A 19,296-nucleotide genomic window follows, 5' to 3' on the forward strand; every position below is an offset into this window, starting at 1 on the left:
ACTCATTTGTTTGTATTTTTTTTCTTTTTTTATGATTTTTCAAACTAAAAATTAAACTACCTATTACAATACATGTGTGGGTTGCCTCCCACATAGCGCCTTAGTTTACGTCGTGGCATAACTCAGCTCATCATCACTCATCAGCAAAAAGGATAGGTTCCTTGTGTGTATCCGGATAATCTCCCCAATAATACTTTACATGTTGTCTATTCACAAGGAACTTCTCTGTCTTCTCTTTATTCCCCAACTCTACCGCTCCATGGGGTGTCATGCGCACCACCTCAAAAGGTCCAAACCATTTTGATCATAATTTACCCAAAAACAACTTAAGCCATGAATTAAACAATAACACTAGTTGTCCAAGTTCAAATTCCCTGACTTGAATATGCTTGTCATGCCATTTTTTTGTCTTCTCCTTATAAAGCTTGGCATTTTCATAGGCATGGAGTCTAAACTCATCAAGCTCATTTAGTTACAATAGCCTTCACTCTCCCGCAGCAGTCATCTCAAAATTCAACTTCTTCACAGCCTAATATGCTTGGTGTTCCAACTTTACAAGAATATGACAAGCCTTACCGTACACTAAACGATAAGAAGATGTCTAATGGGCATTTTGTATGCTGTTCGATATGCCCATAGTGCATCATCCAGCTTCTTCGACAAATCTTTTCTCTGCCTATTTACAGTCTTCTAAAGTATTTGCTTAATCTCCCAATTAGATACCTCCACTTGTCCACTCATTTGAGGGTGGTATGCAGTGGCCACTTTATGACGAACACCATATTTAGCCAGCAGATTCTTTAACCAATTGATAATGAAGTGCGTACCTCTATCACTAATTATTTCTCTGAGCATACCAAATTTGGAAAATATGTTCTTCTTCATAAACTTCAGCACCACTCTTGTATCATTAGTCGGACTCGCCATAGCTTCCACCCATTTAAAGATATAGTCCACTGCAACAATAATGTATAAATTTCCTTTCAAAGGTGGGAAGGGGCCCATGAAATCAATCCCCCAAACATCAAAGACTTCTACTTCTAAAATATTATTCAGGGGCATCTCATAACGCCTGGTTATAGTACCCAACCTTTGTCATTGATCACAACTCGTTACAAATACTACTGCATCTATAAACAGAGTTAGGTAGAAAAAACCTGATTGTAACACTTCCTCGGAGTCCTCTCACCACCATGATGTCCACCATATGGAGATGAGTGGCAATCTTGTAACACCTTGACAAATTCTGCCTCTGGGATACATCTACAAATCACTCCATCTAGACCCTGCTTGAAAAGGTATGGTTCATCTCAAATGTAAGAACGAGAATCATGGAGCAATTTCTTCCTTTGTTGTGCAGTGACTTCGGGAGAATACACCCCAGAAACTATCAGGTTTACAATGTCAGCATACCATGAAATCTCAACTGCTTCTAATAATAACAACTTCTCATCAGGAAAGTCTTTCTTTATACTCTGAAATTCATCCACAATATGGTTTCTATTTTCCAGTCGTGACAAGTGATTAGTAACCTGATTTTCAGCTTCCTTTCTATCACACACCTCAAGATCAAATTCTTGAAGTAGCAGGATCCACCTGATTAATCGTGATTTTGCATTCTTTTTGTTCATAAGGTACTTAATGGTAGCATGGTCTGTATGAATAATGACCTTGGTACAAATTAAGTAAGATTGAAACTTATCAAATGCATATTCCATAACCAACATCTCTTTCTCTGTCACTATGTAGTTCACTTGAGCATCATTCAGTACCTTGATAGCATAGTAAATCGATCGAAATACATTATCTTTTCTTTGACCTAACACTGCTCCCACTGTAATATCACTAGCATCAGGCATTAGCTCAAAAGGTAACTCCTAATCTGGTGCAATTAAAATAGGGGCTTCCGTCAACTTCTTCTTGAGCTTTTCAAAAGCGTCATGGCAATCAGCTCCAAACTCAAATTTGGCTTCTTTTTCTAATAATTTGCACATGGGACTTGCGATCTTTGAGAAATCTTAAATGAATCGCCTGTAGAACCCAGCATGTCCCAAGAAACTTTGCACGCCTTTCACTGTAACTGGATAAGGCAACTTTTCAATTACTTCAACCTTCGCTTTGTCAACTTCCAGCCCTTTGCATTACACTTTATGCCCTAAGACAATTCCTTCCTTAACTATAAAATGACATTTTTACCAATTCAACACCAAGTTTTTTTCTTCGCACCGAGCTAGAACTTTGTCGAGATTTTGCAAACATTTTTCAAAAGAATTCCCATAGACAGAGAAATCATCCATGAATACCTCCACAAATTCCTCTACCATGTCTAAGAATATAGCCATTATCCACCTTTAAAATATGGCAGGTGCATTACATAATTCTAAGGGCATACGTCCGAACGCATATGTACCTTATGGAAAAGTCAATGTGGTCTTTTCTTAGTCTTCCGGTGCTATGCTTATCTAATTGTAGCCAGAATACCCATCCAAAAAACAATAATAATCCTGCCCTATCAATCTATCCGACATTTGGTCAATGAAGGGAATTACATAATGATCTTTTCGAGTTGTTTCATTCAACATCCGATAATCTATACATATTCTTCATCCGGTAACTGCACGTGTGGGAACCAACTTGTTATCATCATTCATCACTACAGTCATGCCTTCTTTCTTTGGTACACAGCGCACCGGACTCATCCATTTGCTATTAGAAATTGGGTAGACAATACCACTATCTAACCACTTGATCACCTCTTTTCGGACCACCTCCTTCATAACAAGATTCAACCTCCTTTGTTGTTACACTCTAGGTTTGCACCCCTCTTCCATGTAAATATTATGCATGCAAAATGCTGGGTTGATTACTAAAATATCAGACATCTGCCAGCTGATCGCCTTTCTTCTCCTTTTAAGAACTACTATATCTTCTTTTACCTATACTTTGGATAATCCTGAGGATAAAATAACAGGCAAAGTATCTTGATCACCAAGAAAAACATATTATAAGTGAGGAGGAAGAACCTTAAGCTTCATGTTAGGAGCTTCTTAAACTGAAGGCCTGGGTGGTGGACCAATTGATCTTTTCAAAGTTTTGATCAACACTTTATCTGTCTCGATTACCGCCATATTCATAATCTGGACCAATTCCAATGCTTTCAAATCCCCATACAGATCATATTCCATCAAAGCTCGCTCTAATGGATCATCATACAAGAGCAACTACCACTCTAAAGTAAGATCAATAGCCAAAATTGAGGATAACTCCTTATATATGGCTGGCAATTTCAATGCTCTGTACACATCAAAAACCTCTACTTTATCGTGTGCTCACATTGTCATTTTTCCAGCTATAACATCAATGAGTGACTTCCCTGTTGTTTAAAATGGTTGTCCCAAAATAAATGGAACAACTGGATCAGCCTCAAAGTCCAGAATCACAAAATCCACAAAAAAGATCAAAGACCCCACTTGAATGAGTACATCTTTAATAAAACCATCTGGTCTAGCAAGTGACCTGTCTGCTAACTGCAACACAATAGATTTAGGCTTGGGGCTTTCAATACCCATCTTATGGTACCATGACGTAGGCATGAGATTTATCCTAGCTCCCAAGTCACACAATCCATATGCACAAATAGTTTGACCAAGGGTAATCTACAATGTGAAACTCCCCAGATCCTTTAATTTCATGGGTATTTTATTTTGAATTTTAGAAGTGTACTCCTGAGTAAGTGCAACTGTAGCAAATTCATTCAACCGATTCTTATTGGCAATAATATCCTTCAAGCATTTTACATATTTCGGCACACTCTGTAAAATGTCAACAAGAGAAAGTTTCACATGAACTTGTTTCAGAAGATCTAAAAACTTCTTAAAACTGGCTTCCTCTTGATGCTTTCTTGCCCTTTGAGGAAAGGGTAAGGGAATAGTCTTCTTTTCTACAAGAATCTTTTCACTAGCCTCTTTTCCTTTATCTTCCACTTCTGCATTCTCTTGAAGGCTATCATCAGTAACCACAAGATTGCTTTGCTCCTTCACCATCTCCTTCATTTACATCCCACTCCTCGTAGTAACCGCATTCACTTGTTTTGGATTAGCCTCAGTGTCACTAGGAAATGCTCCTTGTAGCCTTGTATTCTGTGATCTTGCAATTTGACCTAATTGCAATTCCAGATTAAAGGTGAGTAATTATTGACTCTTTAATTCAGCTACAAACTGTGCCTATTGAGCCTTCATGTCCACTGCAAACTATGCACGTTGAGCCATCAAATGCTTAAGCATCTCCTCCATATTACTATTTGAGGCAGTCGCCTGATTATTCTGCACCGGCTATGGATTTGGTTGCACTGGTCCCTTATACTGAGTTATATTCTGTGCCTGATTTTCAACCCATGAGAAATTAGGGTGGTTCCTCAAATTTGGATTATATGAATTGCAAAAATTATGTTGACCCTGATGAGTTGCATTTCCCACGTAGTTGACAAAATTTAGATTAACAGAACATGCATCTACTTTATGCTCACTACTTCCACAAACTTCACACCATGAATATAACTGTTAAACTATATTTGTTGTTGCTGCTGGTTGTGTTGTACCCAACTTTAAGTTGTTAAACTGAGTAGTCATATGGCTCTGCATTGCTGAAATTTGTGCTTGTAATGCAGTGAACTGATCAACCTTCAAAACCCCTGCAACTTTCTTGGGAGCATTTTTTAAGTCTGCATGCCAATCAGGATTACATTGTGCAATTCGATTCAGCAAGGTATATAATTCTTTATATGTTCTCTCTAAAACATAACCCCCTGTTGCTAAATCTAATAGAATATTTGTATTAGACTCAAGTCCTTCTATAAATGTATGTACCAAAACATCATTCGATTGATGGTGATGCGGAAAACTTCTGAGCATGCCCTTGAATCTCTCTCAAGCTTGGTAGAGATTTTCTCCATCTTTCTGCCTGAAACTCAATATCTCACTCTTTAATCAAGCAATTTTCTAAGATGGAAAAAATCAAATGAGGAACCTTCGAGTACATTCTTCCCATGTAGTAATTGATTGATGTGGTTCAACAAGTAGCCATCTCTTTGCTTCCCCCAGTAGATAAAAGGGGAAGAGTGTCAATCTGACATAATTAGCACTCACATCTACATGAATATATGTATCGCTTATCTCCAGGAAGGTTTGTAAGTGGTGCTGCAAATCTTCGTGTGAAAGTCCCAGAAATTCTCTTGCAAATTACAATAGTTTTATAATTTTTTATTTCAATTCCCATCGACCTCCTGGTTTAGGCTTCAGGATACTGTTAGTCACAAGGTGCGTAAGTGGGATTTCCACTTCTCAGATAGGTCTTGCGATTGGTTGAACAGGAACACCTGTAGCTGGAATATCTCCAACATTTGGATTAGCTACTATAGGATTGATTCTTTCTGCCACTGATTCCTATTGAGTGTAGTATTGAGCTCTTTGTCTCTGATGAAAAACTACTTATGGTTCTGCAAAGGGCTCTACTAACTCTTTATCTCTAGCCAGTCCAATGTTCAGCTAAACCTACGAAAATTCAGCCTCTAAGATCAAGTTGTTAACACCTAAACTTAAGATCAAAAACCAAAGATTAAAAAAATTACTAATTCTATTTGATCCCCGGCAACGGCGCCAAAACCTTGTTGCGTCTCAACGCACACACAACTGTACGTGATCGTTCAAGTAATATAATGACTTAGACAGTCAGATATCGTTCCTCGAGGATCAATAAACTAGAAATTTATTCAATCTTTAGTTCAAGACAATTAAGTGTTGATTGTATGAAGAATAAGATTAATTTGTAAATAAAATTTAAACTACTAATCAATAATTTATTATAATAACTTAAGCAAAGTTAGAAATGGCTATAATCAATAATGAGGATGATTCCAGGGTTGAGGTATTTTGAACATTCATACAATTCTCTATTCTTTCATAGTCTAATTGGTTATCAGGTTGATGGTTCGCAAGGTTTATGCCACAATCTTGGTTTCCCGACCTTAGATCTTCTATCTATTGAATGTTGCAACTACAAATCCCAAGAGTTACAATAAACCTTCTAGATTCATGAACTTGTCTTCCTGCAAGTGAACCAAGAAAGGCTTCTAGGTATATACCTATTCTAGATGCTAATTCAGATCCTTTATTTCATAAAAGAATAAGAACCTTGCTCCCTAATTTCTTCGTTCTATCCTATGATTCTCCTCCCGGATTCACATAGAAATATAAATTTATTCTAATGGTGGCCAATCATTAAAATAATAAGCTCAAGAAATTAAGAAAAATCCATCGAATAATCTAAAAATAAACTACGAATAAGAATATTAAATAGTACTCATGTTCTTAGCCTCAACCCGAGAAAGGGGGTATTTAGCTACTCATGTTTTAATTAACCATCCAAAATAAGTAATAAAATCATACCAAATTCAATCCTTGAAATAAAGGAATTCAAAAGAATGTTTATGAACCCTAAAAGAGAGAATTTTTTGTATTACTTCCGCTGCTCTCTGCTTGACAAAAGTCCCTCACCTTTTCCTGGATTTTTCCTTTTATAGCTGGGACAAAAATAATTAAAATATTCCCAATTTGTCCACCCGACGCATTGCACCATGACTGAAATTGCTATTTTTCCATTAAAATCTGGGAAATCATAGAGCTCAAGTATTCCTCATCAATTGTAAAATGCACCCTTACCGCGACGCACTACTATCGCGATGAGCCACTGGATTGGGAAAATTGTGAAATAATCATCCTCCACGATGCTCTAAAATTTTAGGTCTCCAATTTTGATAAACTAAACTTCTCCGCGAAGTGGGACAATTGTAAACTTCCACTGAAATTTGATAGTTGCTATTTTGCTGATCATCGCGATTCGAAGAATCTTCAAATGAGGATTTCTTCTTTCCAGATTCCCTTTTTCAGCTTATCTTCAATCCCTTGCCTTCCTTAACTGCTTCCATATTCTTGTAATGTCCAATTATGCACAATTCTTTTTAATTTTTAACCTGAAAGTAATAATCATATCCATTAGGCACAAAATAGAATAAAAGTTGAATTATACTTAAAAATTCATACAAAGTTCGTAAACTAAGTTCAAATCTAGGTGCATATTGGTGCTTTGAGCATATAAATATGCCCAAGATCACTCATTATTCATGAAAACTCATGTTTTCACAACATCTCCCCCTTGGGAATATTCGTCCCCCGAATGATACCGATTTAGCTGAAATACTAAGGAAAGACTAAGATGATACATGGGGCACTTATGAAATGAATCATGACTGAACATCTGAAATCTAAAACTGATATATTATGTATGAACTGAGCAGAATTCATAGTTTACATGGATGGGAACAATTTAACTCAAGGAATGGCTTTACTCGTGAAACTTTGGGTAGTAAGACTAAATGGAAAGTTGGAAATCTATAGGAGCTTATTTTCTTGATTGTTAAATTGATCGCAAGCTCTATGAACTGGACCATACGGACTGCCCATACTCAAATGGAGTATTTCTCCAGCACTCTTCTAAGAAATTCTAATAATATTATTATCGAGTAAAGAATTTTGGGCATGATCTAAACAAGATATCTAAATAAGGAATCGAGATATTGATACAACTCTATAGCATAGAACATATACATATAAATCCTAAGCTAGGATAGAATTACTAGGCTTTAGGTTATGCAACTTCTTACTTTCCAGCTTAGCAATACCTCTAAAATACTCTCTCAACTATACTATTTACCTTAAATACCATACTTATTTGATTCAACTTATAATTCTCTCATGTGCATTGATAAATCAATCTACTAAAGTCTAAACTAAACTAAATTTTGTCATCATGATCAAGCCTAAATCGAAATCACAAGGTACACCATGACACAACATAATACTAGTCTTAACCATATGATTCAATCTTCTATGGCTCTTTTAGAGCTCACCCCTAAGCATAACATGACTTACCACTTCAATGACTAACTCAGAACTCCTACTATGGATTCACTAGCGTATATTGCATTCATCCACTTACCTCTCAACATGACATTCAAGCCTATCATTATAACCACTTATGAACTTCAAGGCAAACATCCATAAATGCATACTTCTCATATTTTCTAAATATCTATCAACAACAACTTTCTTGCACTATGCTTAAGATGACATACCAAGAACTCTAAACTAACTATGACATATACCAAAGATTTACCTCAATACTCCTTCATCTTTTAGCCTTAGATAGAAAAGAGTAAATAATCTTTCTTAATGAGGGTCATCAACTCCCTCTCATCTAATGCATTGCTTATCCATTATCATTACTACTATCTTAACATAGGAAAAGGTCACCAAAGGGATATCGCATAAGGACCTGAAGCACTAAAGAATACTATACATAACTTTGACACTTAACTGAGGCCTGAGAAATAGAATGTCAAAGGCATGAATTCATTAAAGAAATCTAAACTGAGGACCTACATGATATAATACAAATTTCACTAGTATCATGAGTTTTGAGATCTGACATACTATGAAACATGAGTTCATACTTATCATAAGCTATTCAACATAAGATTAGAGTTCATAGATTTATGAGGGATGACTCAAATCACAGATCGAAGCTGTTACTTAGTTTCTAAAAGCTGAGAATGGACTTGAATACATATGAAGTGTATAAGCATTGGCCTTTGGCATGGATTTATCATGCAAGACATGAATTTGGTGCGATAGTGACTGAAATCCAAGAAACACTCTAGAGTAAGAAGGGATTAATATCTCATCACAACTCTTATTGACATGTATCACAATCTAATTCTCAAAACTTGATTTGGTTCTTCACTCTACCATTTCCCCCTTAGATCAAAGTTGTCATTCTAAGCTTATAGGTCTACTCCATATCCTCGAGACTGAACCATAATTTATTTGCTCTAATGGTATACCCATGAATGCTCACTCACCTGTATAAACTATATCTAGACAATACTAACTTCATTCTTCGACACACTCCTAATATATACCACCCTCAACTTCCTTTAGCTTCAATAATCATCATTATAGACTTACACTCTATTAACTCAAAAAACATACATGCCTCACTAAACACATAATCGGCCTCAAAAAATCAAATAATACCAAAAGACTCAGAATCATTTATCCATAGCTCCTTAACATAGCTATCAATACTACCACATACTATATGACTAGCCTTATTCACACTTAGAAACTCACGAGCATTATCTAAGCACACATGACACTTAATAATATTAGAAACTAATTCAATCCCCATATCACCTTGGGTACACCTCTACATCATACCTATAATATCATACTAAATTATGAACAAACAAACATAAACTCTTGTATTCATTGTTCAAGCCTACCAGATCATTTCCATATAACTAGCATCACTAACAAAGCAATCATTATTTCCACCTTGATAACCATCTACTGTTCAAACTTAGTGTCTAGTGCTAGGCATGATTAACAACACAACCTCAAACACTATTCTTGCTTGAAAGCTATAAAATAAACACCAAGAAACATTATTCCATTAGAACCTCATAACAATGACAATCGATCATAATCCTTTGATATACCTTATTGAAATCTATTAGCACATCCTCCTTCTGCACATTACGATATTTACCATCTATACACCAAAATTACTTTCATAGCTTTATAAGTTTTAATTAAACTCCTTTTTGCAACCTCAATGAAAGCCTAAATTAACAATAATCAACCACCAAATACTTTTATTAATAACCTATACTTTTCTAACATAATAAACACCATTAATAACTTTTTTCCTACTTCAAGCAAACAACAATTCACCTTGACTAATAACTCATTCTCTACCCTCTACCAAGGAACCTGTACCACCTTCATTACCCTTAAACTAACACACAAGGACATATCACCTCACTACTAACTCATGTGTATGCAAAAGTTCATCTATATACATTCAATCAATCACCATCACCACTTTTTTGCCACTACACTTCTATACCCATACTTCTATGTATAAGAAGGTTCTACTACTTATGAATCATAATACTCCGGTTACATACCCCTTGAATGTAAACTATATTTACCAATATAGGTTTATACTATCTCCTCTCATGAGCACTATCTGTATTGATGGGTTAATAAGGAATCTGAATACATATCTTATTCTATCTTAACGGCACAAATCACATGGATGACGACATAAGCTTTCAACATAAGGGACTTAAAACACACTAGCGAGCAATTCTTAAGCCTCTTTTATGACTTCTAAAGTTACTGATAGTAAATCTGAGAGCATCATCTTAGGAGGAATTAGAACTTACTAATCGTTTTATCTCAATAATAAATCATAGATGGAAAATTATGTAGTAACAAATAAATTGACAAAAGTTTCTAAAGAAAACCTTTACTACACGATCTAGAGTTTGAAAGAAGGAAAACTCTTCTTAAATGCCCTGTAGCCTCTTGAAGAAAGTATAGACGTCTATGTACCATTCCGAAAGACTCTACTAGACATGATTTCAGAGACACCCTAGGACACATGAACTCTATGCTCTGATACAAAATTTGTAACACCCCAAGACTACTCCCTGGACATCACATGGTGCTTAGGACCACAAGTAATCCCAAGCTAACCATTGTACGGGCATAACTCGTGAGCAACTGAATAAAATATATAAAACTTAAAGTAATAAGTGGAAGAAGAAAATCTTTAGTTGAACATCTTCAAAACAAAACTATTAAAATTATTAAACTCAGGTTATACAAAATAAAACTGAAATCGAATACAACAACTATACTGACTGTCTATGAAACCTCTACCAATATTGATAATAGGTAGCTAGGACATGACCCCCAACTATCCTGAATTAATACAATTGAATAAAAAAAAGTCATCACCTGCTGACTAGAAATTTCACACTGTTTGATTATGATATGTGGGTTGCAAATAGCACCTACATTATGAGACAATATAGCACATAAATATATATATATATATGTGTGTGGATCAGTACTTTTTGAATATACTGAGAATGTGGGGGCGAATGTATAAGAAAAATAATAACTTTATATACTCATAAATTTATAAAAAAAATACATGTTTAGTGTAAATAACTCACCTTAGGCTTGAATAAAGCAAAGTTGTAAAATCATAAACGTTAGTAGTAAAGCATAATGATAAACTTTGTGAGCCATAACACTTAGTTCTAAAAACTGTACTTTTACTTTTTCTATTGGGAAGTTCTTCAAACCGACATACACCATGTGAGTTATCATGGTGTCCAATGTTTTATCCTCCATAGGAAAAAGCTCACATTAGGGAGAGCCGTCCTACCCTTGCCATCGGAATAGGACCTAATCTAATGTAATCACTATCGATAACTTCATCCATATTGGTAATAACTTGAACCTACATTGGCTCATAGTTCTGGGGCATATGACCTTAGACGCATGCCCGACTCGGTGCTAAATACTACTCCAATATTACTTATATGCTTTTTCATTAGGAAATCCACCATAAAATAGCACAAGGGCTTAAAATGAAAACCAGTTATGCTTCTCTTTGCTTTAAACTTTAATTAAAATAACAAATGTGGATTCCATATCTTAGCTTAGAATCAAAAGATCAATCATTCTTTAAAGCTTGGTATAAACAATCAAAGAAACTTAAAATCATAGTCTTCTTAAAATCTCAAACTCATTCTCGATATAAACTTATCAAATAAACTGTAAGAGCATGATCTTCTTGAAATCTTAAGACTTAAACATAGGGCATAAAACCATACTTTAAACTTATGGCAATTCAAAATAAAATTTCATGCTCAATATAAATCTTGAAATACTAAACAATATCAAGTCAAGATAGTCCAATCTCATTCATAATATAAATTTTATAAGTTAAAACATAAATATAAGCAATTCATGATATACTTAAAGCATTAAATCTCATGAAAATCACATGCTTTAAGAACGTAGAAACTTAGGTATAAACCCTACCTCAAAACAAGTAATTAGAATCTTAAAATCATGCAATTTGGGCACAAGGGTGAAAGGATACCCTTGTTCATAACCCCACATACCTTAATTGGTATGATTTTAAATTAAAATCTTGACTTAGAAGCCTTGGGAGTGTACTTGAATGCTTTCCTTAAACTTCTTAGATTAGAGAACTTAGAATCTTACTTATCTTGCAGAAGGGGTAATGGAGTTGGTGTCTTGAGGGGAGGTTAGGGTTTTCTCAGAGGAAGAAAGTGAATGATGAGGCAAATAATGCACCTTGAGGACATTAATTTTTTGTTTTGGGCGGTTTTAGGTGAGGAAAAATGACCCAATTGCCCTTAAATATACGGAAACAAAAGCTAGAAAATAAGGGAGCATATTACGGAGCATGTGTTGTGATCTCTGAAGTACCAAAATGGAGCATACGTTGTGGGCTCATCATGTGATACTACTATTTTGGACTTCCAAACATGTCCTTATGCTCATCCAAAAATTCTAAAACTTACTCGAGATGTACCTTTGACACCCCCAATCATGAGTCAACTTTAAAATCAACATTCTAAGGCCGGGAAAGTTAAGAATAAATTCATCAAATTTTAGGAGCTTTAGAAATGACTAATTCCCAACACTTAGTGAAATATTCTAAGTCTTGGACCCCTCTAACATCAAATAATGAGATGAATTGGGTTAAGATCTTGTGAGCTCTTACAGTATAGTAGGGGGTGTAGGTCTCCTATTGGTTGGTTCAAGTTTAGTGAAGTGGAAATGTTTGGCCCAAATATGGTTCATCAAGATATGGAAAAGGTGAAGGTGATTTGGGATAGGCTTAAGATCACCCAAAGTCACCAAAAGTCCTATGCTGATGTGAGGCAAAGGGACTTAGAGATTGGGTGTTCCTAAAGGTATCTCCCATGAGGGGAGTGATACAGTTTGGGAAGAAGTAGAAGCTTAGTCCCTGGTATGTTGGCCTATAAATGGTTTTGAGAAGGGATATAAATATTGCGTATGAGTTGGATTTGCCCCCTAGAATGAGTTCTATTCATTCAGTATTCCATGTTTCTATGTTGCTGAAATGCATGGATGATCTTTCATTGGTTTCTCCCTCTAAAGACATTGGTATATCGGACTCTTTATCCTATGAGAAGGTCCAGGTGAGGAACTTAGATCGACAAGTTTGTCAGTTGCAAATGAAAGACGTGGCTTCAGTAAGGCTCTATGGTAGAACCAAAATTTTGAGGAAGCTACTTGAGAAGATGGGGAGGACATGAAGTCCAAGTATCTATTACAATTCCCGAATCCAAAAAATCTTTCTTGAGGTATATGTTGCTCTTATCACTTTTGTTTTATACCTTTGTTTATGATAGATTGTAAATATTTTGGTGTTTGTTTTCTTTTATAAAGGTAAGAGTAGAGATGTTTGGGGTTTAATCATGCTTGTTGTGCCTCATCCCATCATTCGTGGACAAATTATCCCAGGGGGGAGACTGAAACACCCTGAACTATGGCCCTAGCAAAATTTCCTGAGTTTGGTACCTTCTGTGTATCATAAAACTTACATACCACCCGTATGCTGTGGATAAGGTTCTAGGACCCTAGTCGTATGTTAGTCAGTGCCACATTGGCTAAATTTTGTTCTTGGTACGGGAAGGCATCATACAAGTCATATGTACATGATACAAGAAGTATAGTGCCAAATTATATGTTGTTTAGTATCTAACCTTGACATTATACTAAGGGTACAACTTGAAGGGTACTAGTCATATGGTAGGGTACGATTTAGGCTAAGGAGTCATTTGGACAGAATATGATGTCCATCATTCTGATCAAAGTACGAGTGGAAGGTACCACTCTTGTGATGTGGGTATGAGTGGAGGGCCAAACTATACCCTCCTGCAAGCCTTTTAAAACTTTTAAGATGAGGGTATTTTAGATATTTCCTACCACAATCCTTTAAGACCCCATGTCTTATAACATTATTTGTTCCCTCATTCATCACTTTGAAAGATCAAAACACTCTCATAAACTCTTTAAAAATCTCTCAGGGAGATTAGGCTAGGGTTTTATCCAGGTGATCATCTAGAGGCTTAAGGATTGAAATATCTCCATGAATTATCATAACTCAAGCATGTGACTATTCCTTCATTGTTAGATCATAAAATCATGTGTTTTAAACATTAATCTTGAATCAAAAATGGTGGTTTTGAAATCTATGGTTGAGGGTTTGAATGTAAAATATGGAGTATTATTCTCTTATGATTTCACTTGTGTTTATATATATTTTGATAGTGGTTTTGCACATATAGGTGCATGGAAATTGTAGTTAAAATAATGGGTCATGGTTAACCCTAACTTGATGGTTTTTTACTTTAATGGTTTGATAATTGTATGCCCTCAACTTATTGGCAAAAATGTCTATGAGAAGAATCTTATCACATGATGAATTGTGTTTGAATCATTGCTTGGAAAAAGAGTGTTAATGAAGGATGAATGGTTTTGTAAAGGTCTTAATAGTGATTAGTTGAATTAAAATATGATTTGAACTAAGGCATTGGCCTAATAATTTAAATATTTGGAAAATGGTTTCATGAAGACCTTGTGGGTCATAAATGGTTTTGAATTGTAACCTTGGTGGTTTGATTGGCTAAATGGTTTTTAGTCCCTAAATATTAAATTGAATTGATGACTTTGTATAGACAATGGGTTCGAGTCCCAATGTTGAATGATAATGGTTATGGCATGTTATACGCTTGCAAGTAGGGCTAGTATGATAATACCAATGGATGCCTTGGGTAACTAATCTAACTAATGCTTGTGTGTATGTGTAAATGATATCTTAAATAGGCTTTAAAGTGAGATGTGCTAGCCAGTGTGGGTGTCTATATGACCGGGTGGTTTGAGTCCCTCAAATGAATATATGAATGGGAAGTTTGAGTCCTCTATATTGTATATATTGGTGCAACATCACCTTGACTATGTTGGGAGGTTCAAGTCCTGGCATATAAGGATATGGATATTCTCTGGTTCATATGGCTACACACACTGAGACCCTTCTAACTAGGGTAGAGCTTGACCCATATAGCCTATGGGTGCCTTATTTTATGATAGTTGTGCTACACAACCCAGGTTAATGTTTTCTAATTTCATGCTAAGCCATGTTTCCTATCCCAACATGATATAATATATATATATATATATACACACATGTGAATGTATATAATGATTTGACTTGGTTTTATTGATGGCATCATTTTATTCCTCTATCCCTGAGTTACATGCTAGAGTTTCAACAACTAACCATCTCCGGATGTTGTATCCCCACGTTATACAGGCACCAAAGCTTTTTCTTCTTTTCTTACATAGAGACTAGGTGTTCGAGTGCCTTGTGAGTTGACATTGAAGTGGTGAGATTCCATAGCTTGGAAAGCATTCATTTCATGATATTTTTACTCTACGTCATAGACTTTGTTAGACTTTGATTTTGTCTATTGTTGGGGAATGTCCCAATATTATATTGACTTTGGATTTTTTAGGCTTTATGGATTACTGTGGACTTGGGTGTGTTGGGTTAGTGTGCGGTGGTGATGAATTATTTAGACATTTCTTAAGCTATTGTTAGTATTATTTCGTATATCTTGTTATATGTTTGGAATTCATCTGACACTTATGGTTGATATATTGGTTAGGTGAGGTAAATGGGGTGATCTCCGGTCCACATGGGACTTTAGATACCCATTATGGCTAGGACCTGGTTGAGGTCATGACACCTAGTTATGAATTTTTTGCCACGCATGATCAGAAAGTAGATGAAAAAGCTTAATTTTATAAATTAGATATTAGTACTTACAATGAAGTAATACAAGACTTTTAAATAAAAATTCAAACCAAGAACAATGTGTTTCCGCCTCCAAACCTTTTTCTCACTAATGCAAATATGTTACAAAGTTCAACACTAGGTGTAAGATGCCTACTCTAACCCTAAGCATGGTATTTATAGGCTACAATAGAGTGGGGATTTAAATTTAAAATATGGGTCGTCGTATTAGGGTTGATGAATGGATCAATGGTCTGTCAGGTGGGCGACGGTTTGTCGGATGAACCATTGATGTTGGGCATATTTATACACTCTAGTGTTACTATTTAAGCATATTTAGCCTTGTTGTGAGAATAATTCATGTGCTTTATGTGTTAATATGCTATAAATAAGCATATAAGTTCCCAAGTGCATGATTACAGTGATTTAAAGTGTTTTCCAAACAATTTTGTACTTGATTGAGTAATTCAGAGTTCAACCCGGAAAACTAGTGCTACTAGCTTGAGCTAGTTGTGTGTCTAGTTGGTTTCTATGGATTCTAATGTGTTTAATTTGTTCCAAATGTTTTAAATATTTAATTATGAGAGGAATAACTTATTTGTAATGTGCAAAGTTCAATTTGATTAAGTCAAGAGTCGGAACATAAAGTTGAAGATCGTGGGAACTAGCCTTATCTTAGCTTTTGTTTTGATTCATCATTGAGAATATTGTATTTGTATTATCTCTAATATGTGGTGTCGGATAATGTAGAAGGGTTCATGAGCTGAATATGGTAATATATTGATGATTTAAAGGAAGAAAATTTATTGGAAATACACTACAAAAGGCATGGACAAAAAATAGGACATTGAACACCTAGAATAAATTTTGGATGTAAATTCCAATGAGCTGACACGATCTCAACGGGTCGCGTCAAATCTACCACCTCCAGTAATGCTAGAAATGATGTGTCACATCATTTGTGCGAACGCAATCATTGACGCGTCGTGTTACTCTAATTATGCACTGCAAAATACAATTTCAATTACATACGGCTTGGAGCATTGTCACATTATTAAAATATAAACGGTACATTAAAAAGGCGGCTGGTGGGAATCTTCTCTAGGATCACGTGCAATTCTCTTAATCACATAAAGATTGGGATTATTTCATTATAAACACATAGCTTTGGACAATTGTGGACAATGTTTTTTGGTGGAGATTAAGCGGTGTGACGGTGGACGTAATTATGTGGCTGCTACACTTTAAATTAGGTTTTTAAAATTATTTATTTAGATTTTTAATTTCTTATATCATGTATTCAAATATTTGGATCATAATTATAAATATTATTGACTAAAAAATTCCCCCTTTCCGGGGTTAAAGTCAAGAATATGATTACTATTATTTTGGATTAAATTTATTTAAATTTGCTTATCATTATTGATTGTTGTTTATTCTTGATTTAATTATTTAATGGATTGATCACCCGAAAAATACATATATTGTTACCCTTGTGATCTCGGGAGAGGGGCTAGGGAGATAGGACATGGGAATAACCAAAGTTTGGTTTTTTATTCTTTTATAAAATAAAGACTTGAACTTAGCACCTAGGACAGGGATGTACTTAGGAGCCTTACTTGATTCATACGTAGGATGATAGCTTAAATAACTTAATTGAATTATTACATCCCCGCTCAACGATGTAGTTGTAATGTCTAGATTAGGTAAATGGTTAGAGGTCGAGAGACCATGATCATGCATTTAACCCTACGAATCAGCAAACAAGATAAGCAAATTAACGAACCAAATTTAATAACATGGTATGATTGTTCGAAGTGCTTTAACCCTGGGTTTTACTCCATTGATTGTTCTAAGACTTTTATTTACGCATTGTTTACTTTTCTTTATTTTCAATATTCAAAACTCTTGTTGGTTACCTTTGCATCAAATTAATTTAAACTGTGAACTAGAATTGAATTGTTGCTTAACCAAGTCCCTATGGGATCGATACTTGGCTTTCTTAAAGGCCACTTTACTACTTGATAGACCATGTATGCACTTGGGAGCTGTCAAGTTTATGGCGCTGTTTCCAGTGACTTGTATTTTGGCAATGGTTTATTTTAGTTTTGATTTTAGATTTATTTGGTGTTTTTACATTTGGTCTTGGTTTTGTTTTTGCAGAAAATAGGTTTTCAAAGTAGGAATCTGGCAAAGGCTCGGGAATTGGTTGAACCAAGTCCCAAACCTGAACAACTTTTCCATTAATGTAGGAGAGAAGCAATCCTTCTCCCTCGAATTCCTTAAATCCAAGAAGACCTAGAGAATCCTGCTATAATGGTTACAGAACAACAAGCATTCAGGACAGTTAGAGAAGTGGCAGTTCCACTTTCGATAAACTTGATTTCCCCAATTCAAAGACTGGCTGCTGGGAGGAATTTTGAGTTAAATCACAACATGGTGCAGCTTCTAATCAGCAGTAAAAATTTTACAGGGCGTTCACACGAGGATCCATAAGTCCACTTGCAGAATTTCATTGATCTTACTAGCACATTCATTCCGATTGGGGTGAATACAGATTATGTGAGGCTTACACTCTTTCCCCATTCACTATTGGGAAAAGCAATGAGGTGATTGAATGCGGAGCCAGCCAATTTAATCACATCATGGGATGGTTGTTCCTCATCAGATTCTTTCCATCTAACAAGGCTGCGAGACTTTACAGTAAGATAGTGAACTTCAAACAGAAGCTAGATAAAAACCTCTATCATGCTTGGGAGCGCTTCAAGGCTCTTTATTGGGATTGTCCACATCACCAAGAGTTCTAATGAGGTACTTGCTCATACTTTTGTAGAAGCACTTGATCACAATACAAATATTTTGCTAGATTCAGCCACAGGTGGTCAAGCTTTGGAGCTAACTTATGAGGAGTTGTACACATTGTTGAACTACATAGCATAAGAAAATCCAAAGTGGCATTCCAATTTTAGAAGTTCCATGAAAAGAATTACAGGTGTATTGGAGGTATCCCAGTTCACTTCTTTATCAGTCCAGGTTATGGCATTGCAAAATATGATAAACACTCAGTTCATCAGCCTGAAATTTAGAGCACCATACACTACCACAGCAATTAATGCAGTTTAGTAAACTAGTGGTTGGTGTGAGGTCTGTGGAAATAGTGGCCATTCTACGGCTATGTGTACTTCAAATTTGAAATCAGTAATGTATGTAGGCAATGCTTAGAGGCCAAATTATTGTAATGACTATAACATAAAGTGGCAGACTCATCCATGGAATGCCCCACAGCTACAAGCCCAAACAAACTAGTCAACTAGCAACATGAAATAGAAGATGAAGAAAGTTTTAGCTAATCAAGCATAATTGACTGCGAACATGAAAAAATTACAAGCAGCCCAGAGAAGCTTAGAGTTGAAGATGAGGCAGTTATAGCAGGAGTTAAATACTAGGCCACAAGGTGGATTG

General features: G+C 35.5%; 2 non-coding genes across 2 annotated transcripts; one reads left to right on the forward strand and one right to left on the reverse strand.

Annotated features, from left to right (window-relative positions):
- Positions 1–4,881: 4,881 nt before the first annotated feature.
- Positions 4,882–4,988, forward strand: LOC124897316. Its single transcript, XR_007054038.1, has one exon. It is a non-coding gene; the product is annotated as a small nucleolar RNA R71 (small nucleolar RNA).
- Positions 4,989–18,527: 13,539 nt separating this feature from the next.
- On the reverse strand, positions 18,528–18,636 carry LOC124897448. The gene has a single exon (XR_007054167.1). It is a non-coding gene; the product is annotated as a small nucleolar RNA R71 (small nucleolar RNA).
- Between the last annotated feature and the right edge of the window lie 660 nt (positions 18,637–19,296).

Source organism: Capsicum annuum, chromosome 3 (assembly GCF_002878395.1).
Source record: "Capsicum annuum cultivar UCD-10X-F1 chromosome 3, UCD10Xv1.1, whole genome shotgun sequence".
NCBI lineage: Eukaryota > Viridiplantae > Streptophyta > Magnoliopsida > Solanales > Solanaceae > Capsicum > Capsicum annuum.